This window comes from Rousettus aegyptiacus, unplaced genomic scaffold (genome assembly GCF_014176215.1).
Source record: "Rousettus aegyptiacus isolate mRouAeg1 unplaced genomic scaffold, mRouAeg1.p scaffold_m13_p_2, whole genome shotgun sequence".
Taxonomy (NCBI): Eukaryota; Metazoa; Chordata; class Mammalia; order Chiroptera; family Pteropodidae; genus Rousettus; species Rousettus aegyptiacus.
The window spans coordinates 71,153,603-71,167,272 of NW_023416295.1; the positions used below are offsets into that span (position 1 = coordinate 71,153,603).

General features: G+C 32.0%; 1 protein-coding gene and 1 pseudogene across 4 annotated transcripts in view; one reads left to right on the forward strand and one right to left on the reverse strand.

Annotated features, from left to right (window-relative positions):
- LRP1B (LDL receptor related protein 1B) overlaps positions 1–13,670 on the forward strand; it is a 1,622,137-nt gene that overhangs the window by 1,145,560 nt on the left and 462,907 nt on the right. The window lies entirely within an intron of this gene.
- On the reverse strand, positions 7,207–7,866 carry LOC107505928 (annotated as a pseudogene).

Below are 13,670 nucleotides of genomic sequence, written 5' to 3' on the forward strand. Positions count from 1 at the left end.
TTGGTATATATTATATATACATATATACATAGAAATGCAAGAAAAAAGTTATATTGGATTGTGTTTGTTCTCAGAGGAGCTAAACATATTAATGGAAGAAGAAAAATATACCCATAAATACACTCAAGCAAAAGAGTTCCAAAACAAAAGAAAAACTTTGGTATTTAGAAGGCTTTAGGCTCTCAAAGATAGTTTCTCACAGCTGGGCCTAACAGCATGATTCTCTTTAATGATAATAATTAATTGTCTAAGCAAAGCGTTATAGTATTTAATTTACCAATCTTAACTCATGCAATTCTCACTGCAATCCCCTGAGTGAAGTACTATTAACACTGCTTATTCCAGAGGTTCCAGCTGAGGTTCCACTATACCAATGATTTTCAACCCAAGATTTTGTCCACCAGGGGACATTTGGCAATGTCCGATGACATTTTATGTTGTCACAACTTTTGAGAGAGTTGCTACTTGCATTCTACTGGTCAAAAACAGGGATACTAGTAAACATCCTACAAGGCACAGGATAGCCCCCCATAATCAGAACTGTTTGACCCAAAATGTTATAGTGCCAAGGTTGAGAAGACTTCTCTAATCTAAAAGAAAGAAATATTCTGTTAACCTCAGAGGCCAATCACCTGTATCAAGCCTGATATTGTGACTGTAAGCCTATCATCACAAATTTTGGTTAAAATAGAAACACTTAAAAAACAAGTAAAAATGAGTACTTGATGTTTATAAAAAGCTAATGGTAAGAAATTGTCTTGGAGAGAAAGATAGGCTGGCAGAGAAAGGAGAGAAGATATACCTTTTTCGTTTGTTGTCTTTCTTTTAAATGTAACAACAATGAAAGAGAGTCAGAATTGGCTTCTCTTATTTCTATACTTATCCTATACTTATATACTTTATCTTATACAGATAGTATACTTATCTGGCCCAATTTTAATTCATTTACTTATTTGACCATTTATCAAGTAAGTATTATGAGCCAGACACTAGATACTAGGATACAGCAGGACATAAAATAGGCAAAATTCTCTGTCACTAAGGTGCTGATATTTCTGGTGGAGGGCAGGAGAGACAAATATCTAGGAATGATGCATGAGCAAATAAGTGAAATGAAATTTGTCAAGAGATGAAAAATACTAATGGAGAAAATTCAACCAGGGTTATAAATAGGAAGTGCAGAGTACGGCTGAGAGAAAGGAGCCAGAAAAGTCATGATATTAAGTATAGAGGTCATAATGGCTTTTACTTGGAAATAACGATTGAGCAAAAAATTTGAAGTGAGGGTGTGAGTCGTTCAGGTATCTAGGACAAAAGTATATAAGGAAGAGAGAAAAGAATTGCGAATTTACTATTTGGCCATATTTTTAAACACCTTTTTCTTTCAGAAGAGCCTACAAGTTCTTATTATGTATCATTATTATTATTTTTTAATGTTATGGGCATCCAAGTTACTTTCTACCTTCATGGAACTTTTATTATGTTTAAAAAAAATATATGATGTTTCATGCAGTTTTACTGCTGCCATTAAAATAATCTACTAAAATATAATACATAATTCATTTTCACACATGAGCTAAAAGTAGTACTCCACAATAACTTCTCTAAAGAAAGCGCTTAACTTTTATATGTATGAAATTCCTAATGATGAAATTAGTTTTGCCTTATGTTTTACTTTATTTTCAATATATTACATATGTTACTATTAATGAGTATGCAGTCTAATAAGAAAGAAGATAAATTTCTAGTAAATATAATGATTTCAAGCTATTAAAGTATGTGTGTATATGAATAATAAACAATAAAATCAATCATATGAAGAAAATACTAATTATAGTCATTTAGAACAAACAACTTTAAAGATCTAGTCTGTTGCTTTAATTTCAAATGTTCTAAAATTAAAAGTTTGAATGATTTATATGTTTATGAAATTGTATTAGTTAAAATTATACAGCTTTAGAAAACAACTTATTCTTTAAAAAAAGATTGACTTTTTAAAGATAATTATTTCTACATACTAGATAATGTATTTATAAAATATTAGTAGAAAGATTTCATGAAACACAGAATATAATGCTTGAGAATGTTTTTTTAATTGAGTCTTTAAACAGATTAGAAAAGTATTCTCAGTTTTTGTCTATCTCAAAGGTTAAAAAAATGTTAATTCTGTTAGATGTATGAATGATCATCAGTGAAATGTTCTTATTTTATTAATTATCATTGTTATGTTTATACCTGAATTATGTGAATATGTTTTACTTAAAAAAACACAAGTAATGAAAAGATGAGCAAAAGATATATTTTAAAAATTTCGAACAATATCTTATTTAAATAAAAATTATGTCTAGAACAACTTTTCAGTAAAAGATCCAGTAATTTAATTGTTACACTTGTATTGCATTTCTAGCTTTAATTTGATATATACAAACCAGTTTATTTTAAATGCACTATAATTATGCTATATATTTTAAGTGATTCTGCTTTCAAATCATACTGTTCAAAAGAGGATAAGTTAATTTTTTAGTATACACTGAGCAATGTCACTTAGTTCAAAGAATATCAAATATATTCACCTAAATTTTCTAAGCTATCAGTCTTGAAATTGCCATTATACTATTCATTAAAGTAACAGTAACATATGAAATATATCCAGGCAATTTGCCCAGCACTAAATATAGTACATAGTTGTCCTCACTAAGTACTCAAACCACCATTAATGAAAACTAATAGCCCATCAAAATTTACATTAAAAGTACTATGAGAAATCTCTCAAGGACTGTATGTGATACTATTCCAGCAATTTTTGTAACCTTAAATTGTCATGTTCCAATACGTTGTTCTTTTTTAATGCTAATTACCTAACAGAATGGATAAATACTATAATTCTAAAATACATCATAGTACTATTTTTTTTTAACCAGGTTATAATTAGTAATTAGAGAATGGTCTCATTAACATACATGGAATAATTAAATCATCTCAGCTTTACCATACTTGAATTAAATAGTGATTGTTTCCCCTTTGTAACCTACTAAATGTTAACTTTTATGGAATCATTTTCAAGAAAAAATACATACATTATTGATGTTTTTGACAGTGGAAAAAGGACAAATTTGAAAATGCATAATTTTTGTATAAAGACATAATTGTTTTAAATTGTCCATGTTTCCCCTTTCATTTAAAAAGAAATAGTAAAATGTTTAGAGTAGGAAAAGACATAGTATGTTTTAGATTTATTATAGATTTTTGAGTTAATCTAATTACAACTATAATTAGAGATTGAAAATAAATCAAAAGAACCAAAGAGGTCATCCCAGAAATCATGCCCTGTAGGTATTATCACATGTTTGACTGTAACAAATAATTAGAGCCATATCTTGGTCTGATTAGTATTATTCATTAAAACTGAAGTTAAACAATCGTACCTGAGCCCTTCTAACTATTTGGCAATTTTGTTCAACCTGCATTTGATTTGGATAGATGGTATCTGATCACACAGGATTTTCTGGGACCATATATCCCTAGATATAGGTAAATAAAAAGTAATAATAATTTGTACCTGAGCATCAAATATTTAAATTTATTTTTTTCCCTTTTCATAATCAGTATCTTAATAATCTCATATATTGTGAGAAGAATATTAAGCATTACAAACTCAAAATAAATGCCCAAATCAATTTTATTCTAATTAACAGTGTTCCATATTTAAACTATAACTATTCAAGGAATATCTTGAGGATTATGGGAAGAGAGAGCACAAATCATTTTTAAAATACTATACTTTTACTTTTCTTTTAAATTGTAGGTATAATTGTTCTGTGTAGCTTTTGATATAGATGTATCAAAGATTGACTGAAGATACTCAAAAGTCCAGTGATGAGATTTTTTGCTGAATTACCTTCTAATGAGATTATGTGTGGGAGGAAAATAATTCAATTATCTTGATAGAGATAAGAGCTTTTGCGTAAAAGATGTGATGAGATCTAGGGCAGGTTGATGACTCAGAAACCGTTAGGAGAGGACTCTTTAGTTTAATAAACACAAATAATACTTGTGTAATAGTTAAGGACTGCTAAGATTTCAATTTGGAAGAAAATCTTTTTTTCTTTTTAAAGATGGATTTGACTTCATATTTTCCAATATTGCTTTTAATGGAGGCAAAAATATTGAAGACTTTTTAAGTTGGAATTTTTTCTATTTTGGAATATTCCTAAATGGATAGTAGATGCATTATTACATAGTGATAGAAAGTAACCATAACATATACTATTAGTAAATTTTCAAAATTATTTAACCGTATTCTATTATTTGAAAATGTATCTGAACAGCCACCTTAAAACAAGTTTTTTTTAATAGCTAATATACCTTCAAATCATTTCTATAAAAATTTAATCTAGGCATTTCTGTATCTTTTTTTCTCATGATATTGTGCCATCCTGATTTTTTATAGGAAATTCTGATTATGAAAAATCTAGTCAAAGTTGAAAAATAATTAGTATAAAATGACAAAAATCACATCTCCAGATCACCTTAGTATTCTTCCTAAAAAATTTGTATTGATAATGTGACTGTTCTTTAAATTCTAAATATAATGAGACTTGTATGTATTTGCAAATTCAGAATTACATTCTTTATTCACGAACATTATGTCATAATTTATTCCTAACACATGCATCCTAACCTAGTGAGTTCTCAGGTATGAAAATGAGGACACAATGAAGTTATCACATAAGGACTGTCATTCTGAGATTTTTTTTTTTATAAAAGCACATTCATTTTTGTTCATTTTATGAGTTACATTTAAAACATGACATTCATAACTTAACAAACTGTAAAATAAAGGATTATAGGATGATGGTCATTTTACAGACAGCAGTTTTATTTTTATTTTCTGATTCTAGAGTATGCTCCAGCTGGCAGATATTCCATCAAATTCAATTGAAAATATTGGATGGCAATGACATACTATTTTGGTAACTGATTACTTAAATGGGCAATGCTTTTGCTCTGAAATATGTGGTAATATGCAGGTTTTAAAGTATTTTTATTTCCAAGTGAATAGACATATCATATTAAATTATCTGGAAAAGACAGAAACATGGCAAATGGGAGTACCAAAGATCATTTATTTGTGACAACATTTATTTTTTTAACCTTTTCCCCAGTAATGTCTTTATATTTAAGCCCACACATCTATTTTGAATCAGTAAATTTGACAGTATTAATCATTTGACAGTGTCAAGAGTTAGGTAGTAACTATAAAAACGACATTTATATTTTAATAATAAGGACAGAACAGTAAACTATCCAAGATAGAAGAGCCATTTAAATCCATTTTTAATATATTTTAATATATTTAAAATATCGAAACCTTATATAATGCTGTGTGTTCAAATGAGAATGAAATTTTAGTTTGCTGATTGTCATACAGTATTAAAAGAAAAAAAAAACATTGCTTGAGAAACACATGGTAAATATGATTTAAATGAATTGAAATTAAAGTTGAAATTATACAATATTAATGCTAATACCATAAATTATTTTAAAATGTGCAAAAATAGTAACACTTAAATATATCCAAAACTGTGGTTTAAAGTTTTTTTTAATTAGAAAGGTTAAAATTTATGATAGATTTTTTTTAATTATATATAAACTTTCTTTCACTTTTAATGTGTTATAAACATTGCTTTCTAGGTCAATAAACATTTCTACAATATCATTTTAATGTTTATAGAATATTCTACTATATATTTATGATATTTTATTTATAAATAAAGTTGTGTTTTTAAACTTTTTTTTTTTTAATTATAGATATGTAATGACTAGCCATGTAACTAGGTATTTGCAGAGGTTAGGATATAGTTTTAGATGTAGCCTTTTCTAAGTCAAATGGTTTATAGGTTTTTAAGGCTTTATCATTAATCTTTTGCTTGTATAGGTATTCTGTTAATTGACAAGAACGGCACTGTTTTTCCCTGTCCTAACTTAAAACATTTGGTTAGACACTTCGTTTTCTTTATTTCATTCAGTCGTGGTTCTCAGATCCTTCTATATCATGATTGTCATCTTCTAAGATTGCTTTTCATTTTTGAGTTCTTCCAAAAATTGAAAACCAACACCTGAATATAAGGATAAAAAGTATATTTAGGACATAGTCTGTTGAGATTAATACTTCTTGAACTTCCATATTGTATATGGAATTTGGTTATCAAGAACAAAGTTTTATACTAGTATCTCACATAATGGGAGGAAGTATCTATTATCAAAATATATGCGAATCCAAGATGAAACAGGAATCTCAACAAAATCCAGGACTGGAAACCACTGGATTCTGAAGTCAAACAGAGACCTAAGAATCAATCTGACACAAGGCAGCTCTAGGGGATTCTGTAGTAAAAATCATGGATACGTGGTTCTTACTGACTTATGGTCCAACATGGTTTCTTCTGCCTATTTCAAAATGAATATAAGCTATTAAGAAAAAAAAGTTACTAAAAAATATAGACATAAATCTTGATTGATTTAAAGTAAGTGTAGCCAAAGAGCCCAGATTATTAGCCTATCATGACAGAATAACACCATGTTCATTTAATATTTATATTACTGTGATTTCCAAGTCCGAAGTTGCTCAGAACACCAAGAGGTCCAACCTTTTCCTAAGATTACCTGCCTTAGAAATTGCCTAAGATGATTAGACCTGCTTATTTTTATTTTATGTTTAAAAATTTGGCATATGGGTTTAATTACATGCTAGACCTTCCAGATGAAAATATATGGCAGATGGATGCAAACAAGAGTCCTACACTTATTGAAAGAATCAGGAATTTTTAGACCAGTTTAAGTTTACACCTACACCAGATTGGACTACTTTTTAACATTTAAGATGAAACTTTTTTTTAATCATAGTAAACAAAACAATGTATTAAAACCCACATTCAGAATTTTCCAAATTATTATTTTTAGATATGTTGTAAGTGTCTTCGCATTTCTTTGACTTTCAAGTTTTCTTTGGCAAATTATTTGAAATACTAAATTTTCATTTTGGATTTTAGTTTATATTTTTATGATGTGAATATCCCATTTCGAATCCAGATTTACCTTTTTCTAAGTCCTATGGTTTATAACTTCTCCTTAAAATGTATAACTATCTTTTAGTTAAGTTGTTATTTGATGAATTAAACACTTTTAAATTATTCTTTATTTCTGTTATAACCCATAGTGATCTATCAACTAAGTAAGGCTTAGTGTTTTTGTTCTAAGAAAGCTAACCACAGCTCATAAAGAAACAACTGATTTCAGCTTCTCCATTTCTTTATTAACAACTATAACTGAGCAGCTCATTCTTGACCTACTCGTTTTAAATAGTTTTAGCCTCAGAAGAAGGTCTTCTTTCTCCTGAACCTGCTTCATCAGTTTTTCTTTCTCACCATTTGACCCTTGTTTGGGAAGATTCTGATTCACAAAGTGTTTTGGAGATCACTACATGACCCAATATCAAGTGATTTGGATTCACATGTATTGATATTCTTGAAGGTATTTTTTAAATATGTATTTTTTTTTCAAATTATCTATTTATGTGTTTAAAATTTTCTTGAAACACCAATTTTCTTCTGTTGCAGCTGCTGATTTTTCTGAAAAGTTCTGATCATCTTCTTCATTCCCTACTTTAAGATGTTTTACAACACTTTACCAGGAATTAAATGAAGATCTTGTTTGTCTTAATCATTTTCTAAGTGTTACACTCAGAAGTTGTTTTCTTGAACCGCATATATGGAGAGGTGGTAGATTGGCACAGGCCTGTGGAGTGCTAGGTAAAATCACAACTGAGACTGATGGACTTTCTATCTGGAAAAAAGAAATCCCAATTTATCTTGAGGGAAGGGAGCTCTATAGCAAGGGTCTCCAACTCTGGGGCCACAGACCAGTTCGTGGACCGTTAGGAACTGGGCCGCACAGCAGACGAGTCACACGTGAGTGAATAAAGCTTCATCTGTATTTGCAGCCACTCCTCAGCACTAGCATTACCACCTCAGCTCCACCTCAGATTATCAAGCATTAGATTCTCACAGGAGCACTGGCCCCTGGTACCAAAAGTTTGGGGACCACTGCAGTCTACAGGACTCCATGGCCAACCCTTGAGTCCAGATATCTGACACCTATGTGCTGCCCAGCACACTACTTTCCTCAGCTATCCCCAGAGAGAGGAGAAAATACATGCAGCCATGGCTCTCTGCTTACTCTGAGTGCAAATTGATCTTCTTATTGTTCACAATCTCCAAAAGGGAATCTAGGGCTCCTTCCTGAAGAAGATATTAATTGCTGACCTTCAGATGCTCCATCTTCTAGCCATGACTCACTACCTAGTTGAAAGGTGGCACCCAATCTCAGAAAATCCCTGTTTATTTAGGCTGTCATGGAAGGAACAGCACAAGGTCATTACTTGCTTCCTTAAACTTCAGAAACTCGATGTCAGAAGTTTGACTCCATTGTTTCCTGAAAAAAAATGAAGAAGATATGTTTCTAAGTGTCCCATTTATTTAGGGATATCAAAATGAAAGAAAAAAAAGAAAAGTTCTTAAAATTTCCCAGGCGGTAGTGATAATAATTCTAGGTCATTTTTTAATCCTTCATCTCTTTCTCTTTTATTCACATACAGTCCTTTTATTCAAAGCATTCTCTAAGCATCAGGGTGGCTAAATTAGGGGTATTTCTAGTATTAGCTCAATTTATTTCTAGAGCCAGTATTTCTATTAGAATAATGAACATTTATTCATCATTATGTAACTAGGTTATGTCTTTTCAAGGAGCCAGAAATGCAGAGGTGAAACTGGTAACTCAAATTCCTGTCTTCATAGAGTTCGAATTTAGTTGGAGTAGACAATAAATACATAAACATATGTGAAAATGTAAGGTATGGAAAAGGATTGAAATAAAACAGAGAAGAGTTTCCAGTAAGTCCTTACTAAAAAAGGTGCTATTTGACCTTACACTTGAATGACAAGGAAGAGCTATCCTCCTGAAGATTTCTAAGGAATAACTTTCTAGACAGAGTGAATAGCAAATAAAAAATCCTTAAGTCTAGAAAGTGCTTGACATGTTCTGACTAATGTGGGCACAATGACAAGAGTGTCACACCAGAGGAGAGGAAGGCCAAAGCTGAAGAGATTCCAAAGGACTTTTGTGTTAAAAAAAAAAACTGAAGACTTTATTCTAATAGCCAGTTGGAAATTTAAATGACAGTTTTATAGTTGTGTTCTAAAATAATTACTTGATACTGTGTGGAGACTAGACTATGGAGGAGAACAAGAATAAAAGCTGGAGAATTTGGGGAAGTAAGAGTTCAGGTGAGAGACTGATAGCTTGGACTAGTATGGTGGAAGTGAAAGAGGAAAAAATGGCATTCGTAGAAATAATTTGGAGGTAGATAATTGGAATGTATTTTAAAGGTAACACTCAGCTTTGCTTCATCTTAGGGTGCATTTTCTTTCAGTGGCTCCTGTTGTGCTTATCATCCTGGACCTTCAAAGTGTCTCAGACTCTTTTTAATAATTTCCCAAGTACTTTGTACTCTTATTAAATTAGCGGGTATGGAGTAGTTTATATTAGTCAAATAGGGATGCTATAACAAAATATTACCGAATGGGTGGCTTATAAAATAAAACTTTATTTTCTCACAGTCTCAAGCCTGTAAGTCCAAGATCAAGATGTCAGCAGATTTGTTTTCTCCTCAGGCCTCTTTGACTTGTAGATGACCGCCTTCTCATCATGTTCTCATGTAGCCTTTCCTCTGGGCTCACATCCAGATGTGTCTTTATGAGAACACTGGTCCTATTGGATTAGATTCCATCCTTATAACATCATATAACCTTAACTACCTCTTTAAACATTTTTTCACCAATATATTGTCACATTGGGGGCTAGGGTTTTAACATATGATTTTTTGGGGGGAGGGATGGGTCACAATTCAGTACAAAACATCACTTTGCTTAACTCTCTTTAGACTTTACTTAAGCTGAGCCACTTAACAAGGGGAAAACAATTCTCTTAAACCTTTCTCCTAAACAATGTATGAGTCAAGGTCAAAGAATTAAATTATTTTCTTTGAACATTGTTAATCTCACTTGTTTAAAAACACTTCAGATAAAATAGAGGTTTGAATATTTTTCCTATCTTAATAAGTAATTTACTATGACTTGAACTTGGAGTGCTCACCACAGGCAATTAGCATTATTCTTTTGTCCTACCAAGAATTTCCACTACTAATCTCCATGGGAATGAATGTAACTATTATAGAGGAAGAAAACCGATTTTTTTCTCTACCCTTCTAAATTCTTGACTGATATTTCTAGTGATAAAAGACAAATTAACAGAATAAAATAAATGTTTGTACTAGAGCCTCATGAAGATGTGAGATTCAAAAGACAGTTGGACTACTGAGGATTAATTATATACCATTCTGAGCTAAGGAAAGAGATAGGAGTTTGTGATTTCAAAAGGAAGAAGGGAAATTCATGTGAAAGTGAATAGAGGAGATGTTTCATAAACATCCCCTGTATCTCAGGTGAAAATAAATTATCACTGATAATGTCTTTTCCAGGTACAGATCCCCTTTCTAATGTAAATTTCCCTTCTACTCTGTTTCCAGAGCTTCTCCTGTATCTAATTCTTCTTAAAATAACCAGGTCAAAGTAATCCTTATGCCAAAGAGACATATTTTGAGGGTGGCACGTTCTGCTTTGCCTTAAGTGAAGTAGTGTAAAATCAAAGAAAAATAATGCTAATTCATTCACCATTCTGAAAAAAAAAAATCTACACACATTCTCATTGACAGTGGATTAAAATATTTTTGAAGTGTTTATGTCTTAGAATCAGTATAGTCACCATGTATGTTTTGAATTTTTTTGAGTCTTTTTTTTAATTCAAAGCTACCAATTATCATCTTTACCATTCAAGTCACTTGGCTAAATACTTTATATATTAGATGAGTGTAGTAGGACTTTCCTCATTTCATAGATGAGGAGACTAACAGTCCAAGTAAGTTATTCAGGATCACTCAGAGAATGTCACCACCAGGTATACCAAAGCAAGTTAGTGTGACTCTAAACCACATTCTCTTACCTCCTCTAGTGAGTCTCCCCGAACCTGGAAAATCATCCATATAACTTGCATGGAGGATTAAAGTTGATAAGATATAATCCCTGCCCCCGAAGAACGTTACATTTTTAACAAGGAGACACACATGTAAAAAAATAAGTGCTTTAGGAGTATAAACATTATAATAGAATTACACACAGACCACAGAATGACACAAAGAATTAGGTGAACCACTCTCTGTGTATCTTGGGGACAACTAAAAATTCCAAATAGAGGCACCATTTGATCTGAGTCTGGAAATTTGTATGTGTCCATTATTCAGATATTGGAAAGTGAAGTGGGTATAGCAGTGGAGGTTAAGGACTTCAGATGGAGAAAGTAAATTGAGGGTAAATACAAAAGGCATGGAAATGTTTGGGAATTATCATTTTGGAAAATTATAAATGCTGTCAAATCTATTAACCTATTAACTAACTGGTGTAGTGGAAAATGGAAGGAGAGCACAGATACACCACGATTCAGACACAATTAAACACAACTGTGATGTAAAATGAATATTTAATTGAAATGTATTTCATTGACATGTTCAGATGCTCTGCTTTATTGTATGAGTTGAATAGCTCTCCATTCCTTCCTTCCACTGTCCCTCCTCCTCTTTCTCCTCTTCTCTTTGATGAAAACAATCTTAGGTAACATCAGTTTTCATTGGATAAACTCTACTTTTTATTTTCTAAACATTCTAGCAAGCAGTTATTTGGGGCTGCCTTGTTTTTGTCAGCTAATTCTTTTGTCTCACTGTCATTGTCACCTTCATCATTGTACAAAAATTTTAGTGCATTGGCAACACAGTCAAGCCATCAACTTGGAGGCTAAATTACCTGCCATTCTCAAGTTTTTCTCCCTATATCCCGAGACATCCCCCTCAGCTCTTAATGAGGCAAGCCTCTCAATATAACAATGAATGAAAATAATTCTGGGCAGAATCTATCAGTTCAAGGTCATGAAGTCTTCAAAGAAAAATTCTCGGCTTTGTTGTACAGTGCTCTCTATCTAACTTTCACTGTCCCCCAAATTCTCTGCTTAAGAAAAAGTAAAAATGAAAACGAGTCTTGGGAGAAGGCAGAACAAAGAGACTTCTAGTTCCATCACTGCCTTAAGAAACAGATTTTTGCATAGGGCTTCAGACAAACTGCAGAGAGCTGTTCCTGGGGACGGGAGTGGTGGGGGAGGGGAGGGAGGGCGGGAAGAGCATCTGACAAACTAACAAACTGCTGTAAGCAGAAATACACACCTCTGATTGTCCAGGAGGAGGGGTGTTCCTGATTTGTAGTAGGTACCATATAAAAATGTAACAGTTTCCCTATAATTATAAATAATATTTACTCTGAATGTAGATATTTCTCATATTCATAATAGTTTTAATTATTATTTTTTTCATAAGTACACTGTTTTTGGTTATTTTATTCTTTTTTTTCCTCTTCCATAAGACGATTAATCTCTTCCTGGAAAATTCAAAGTTGACTGCAATTCAATATTCCTAGAATGTAGAGCAGTGGGAGCAGTTATAGATCTCATGCTATATTAAGGAGTTTGGTACTGGGGAAGCCAGTGGAAAGTTTTAAGCAGCAGAGTAACATGCTTCAATTTGTATTTTTGAAAGGTCACTAGTGTTTCCTGAGCAATGATAGGAAGAAGAGAATTGATGAGGCCCTGACTAAGCAGTTTCAGTGAGAATGGAGAGGAAATAAACATTCTTTTTGTGAGATAATAAGGGCGAAAATTTAAATGGACTTGCTTAAATTGAATATGCACCTGGGAGAGGCCATGGAGGCAAGGCGGGTACAAAATATGATTGTTTTTTACCTCTGATGACTGGGAGCCATTCACTATGAGTAGTTGTCTTAATCCATACAGGCTGCTTTAACAAAAATACCATAGACTGGGTGACTTCTAGAGTCTGGGAGTCCAAGATTAAGGCACCAGAAAATTTGGTGTCTGGTGAGAGCTTACTTCCTGGTTCATAGACAGGCAGTTTTACTGCCTCAAAGTGAAAGGTGTGAGAGCTCTCTGGGGTGTCTTTTATAAGAACAGTAATTCCATTCGAGAGGGCTCCATCCTTACCTAGGTACCACATATTGGGGGTTAGATTTCAACTTTGGGGGTCAAAGTTCACCATGTAAATTTAGGGGGTTACAAACATGAAATTCATGTTATTTTACTAGTAAAGAAGCATATACAGAAAAAAACTAAGTGATTTTTTTTTTTTTTTTGTAGTATAAAATTTGTGGTGACTTTGTTATATTCAGGTAGAAATATCTACTATACAGTTGAATACATGGACCAAAGATTAAGAGGATAGTTGGGTATAAGACAGATTTGAGAGCTATTAGGGTAATAATAATGTAGTTATTGAAGTCACAAGTGAGCCTACTCCACTACACCTCCTCCTCAAATTCTGAGGTGGCAGACATAATCTCATGTCTTTTGGCTAATTCTTTTGATGTTTTTTGCCATTTTTTTGTGGATTTTAAAAAGAAAGTTGTAGATATTGTTTATTGACTTAATACTACAGAGGT